We start from the raw sequence: 2,578 nt of genomic DNA, 5'->3' as shown, positions 1-2,578 counted from the left end.
CACGATCACCCTGAGTGATCACATGTACATTCAATTCTCGCTGCAAGATCATAGCAGCGTCTCACCGAACGTTCCCAGGATCAGGAAACTTCACGCCCCTACACTAAACGCTTATCTGACGACCAACCAGCTCATTCTTCATGAATGCGCGTCCGATATAGACAAAATGGCAGACATCTTGACTTCGGCTCTTTACGACGTGTGCGGACTCTCCCCGTCAAACGATGCAAAGAAAAGGAAGAGTGTTCATTGGTGGTCTCCCAGTCTGGGCGAGCTACGCAAAACAGCCAACCACCTCCGTCGCGTATTTCAACGCAAACGCCGCCGTTTGGGTCCTCAAGCGAGCGTGGAGGAAGAAGTAGCCGCCAAAGCAGCCAAGTTGGCCCTCACCAAGGCAATTAAACGTGCCAAGGACCAGGCCTGGAAGGATCTTTGCGACGAAGTAGAACGCGATCCCTGGGGGAAGCCTTATAAAATCATCATGGGAAAATTAAAAGTCAGGACTGAAATCCCAGGCATCAATCTGCCAGGACGTCTCTCTATGATCGTCCAGGAGCTCTTCCCGCCCCACCCGGCGAGAAGGGCACCCCTTTGGCTTCCCTCGACGTCTCCACCAGCACGCAAAGTCAATATCGAAGAACTAAAGTCGGCCTGCAGAAAGCTAAAAAGCGGTACTGCTCCTGGCCCAGACGGGATTCCAAACGAAATCCTGAAGATTCTCATCTCCCGACAGCCGGAACCGTTTCTGATTCTTGCTAATCTTTGTCTCTCTCAAGGTCGTTTTCCCCGCGCGTGGAAAACAGCAAAGCTCGTCCTCCTCAGAAAGGGTGACAGACCCCTGGACTCCCCTTCATCCTATCGCCCTCTTTGCCTCCTGGATTCTGCGGGAAAACTACTCGAGAAAATCATCGAAGGGCGCATCAAGGATGAGCTTGCCGCCGGCGAAGATCTAGCTGACTGTCAATTCGGGTTCAGGAAGGGACGCTCGACTATTGGCGCAATCAAGAAGCTGATGGCCTTCATTGACGAATCCGCGGGCTTCAAAATCGGAATTCTCACCTTTGACGTGAAGAATGCATTTAACTCGGCCTCCTGGGAAAAGATCCTGTTCGCTGCGGAGGACAAGGGGATTTCCCCGCCCATCCTCAAAATCCTCAACGACTATCTTAGCGACCGCTCGCTACTAACTACGAGCAACTACAACATAACCGTTACGCCAGTCACCAGCGGAGTCCCACAGGGTTCGGTCCTCGGTCCCACCTTGTGGAACATCATGTACGACGAACTACTGCGCGAGCGGCTACCATCGGGCGTCGAGTTCCTGGCGTATGCAGACAATGTGGCACTCGTGCCTAGGGGCAGGAACGTCTGCGTGCTCGAGTGCTTACTCTCTGCCGGTGCTGATGTAATCGTCAATTGGATGGACAGAACGGGGTTGGAACTGGCGATTCACAAATCCGAAGCTATGGTAATAACAAATACCAGAACACACAACGACATGCGAATAACTATAGGTGATACAACTATTAATTTGGTAACAAACATGAAATACCTGGGCATTCATCTGGACCAAAAGCTGAATTTTGCGTCGCATGCGGCATATGTAGCTGCTAAAGCTGGAAAGGTCACGGCCAACCTGGCGAGGATACTTCCAAACATTAGCCAGGCAAAGCAGCGGAAGCGCAAGTTACTATCAGGAGTTGTACACTCAATTTTATTATATGGCGCGCCAGTATGGTCGGGAAGGATGTCGAAGTCGGGCATCAAAGAAATGGGTAAGTGCCAACGCAGGATTTCCCTCAGAGTATGCTCTGCTTACTGTTCGGTGTCGGTGGATGCAGCACTCGTCATTGCTGACCTTCCGCCCATCGACCTACTTGCAATTGAACGGTCAAATTCGTTCAGCCTCAAGAAATCGGGCACTCAACGTGAGGCCGGCAGACAGAAGCTCTTGGACGCGTGGCAATCTCGGTGGGCGTCCTCCGCCAATGGCAGATGGACTTTCACTCTAATCCCGGACGCATATTAACAAAACGTACATGATTTCGGCACCAGCATAATTCTCATTGGTCGGTTCAAATCGACTTGTTTTCCCGCGCTAATAGTTATCACATAGTTATATATCTGTTATCAACAAAATATAACAAAAACTTGCAATAATAGTTTTCAACTATTAAGTTTCTTTCTTGCATATATTATTAATTGTATAACATATTAGGTAATTAAAATGATTAATTACAAACATCTTCCTACGTCATTTATTAATGAAATTGTAAGCTGCAAAAATGAGGAATATGAGATTCGATCTAATATAAAAGATTTTAATTCCTGCCAAGAATGGGTAGACGAGTTTTCAGAAAAAACAAAAACAAGTTGGGTGGTTAGAAATACTAAAAGGGAAGGACAACGTTTTGTCTGCAAGTAAGTGGATATTGGTAAAATATAACATGATGTAACGTTTTATGTCAAATTTGATTTTCTAATACTACCTAGTACTTACCTATTTATCCTTGATTGTTGGATTGTGAATAAGTAATAAATAATAATATAATAATTTGTAATTGGCCCTGCCCTCCAC

This window comes from Acyrthosiphon pisum, unplaced genomic scaffold (genome assembly GCF_005508785.2).
Source record: "Acyrthosiphon pisum isolate AL4f unplaced genomic scaffold, pea_aphid_22Mar2018_4r6ur Scaffold_1335;HRSCAF=1818, whole genome shotgun sequence".
NCBI classification, from domain to species: domain Eukaryota; kingdom Metazoa; phylum Arthropoda; class Insecta; order Hemiptera; family Aphididae; genus Acyrthosiphon; species Acyrthosiphon pisum.
Note: the sequence above shows the minus strand (reverse complement) of the source record.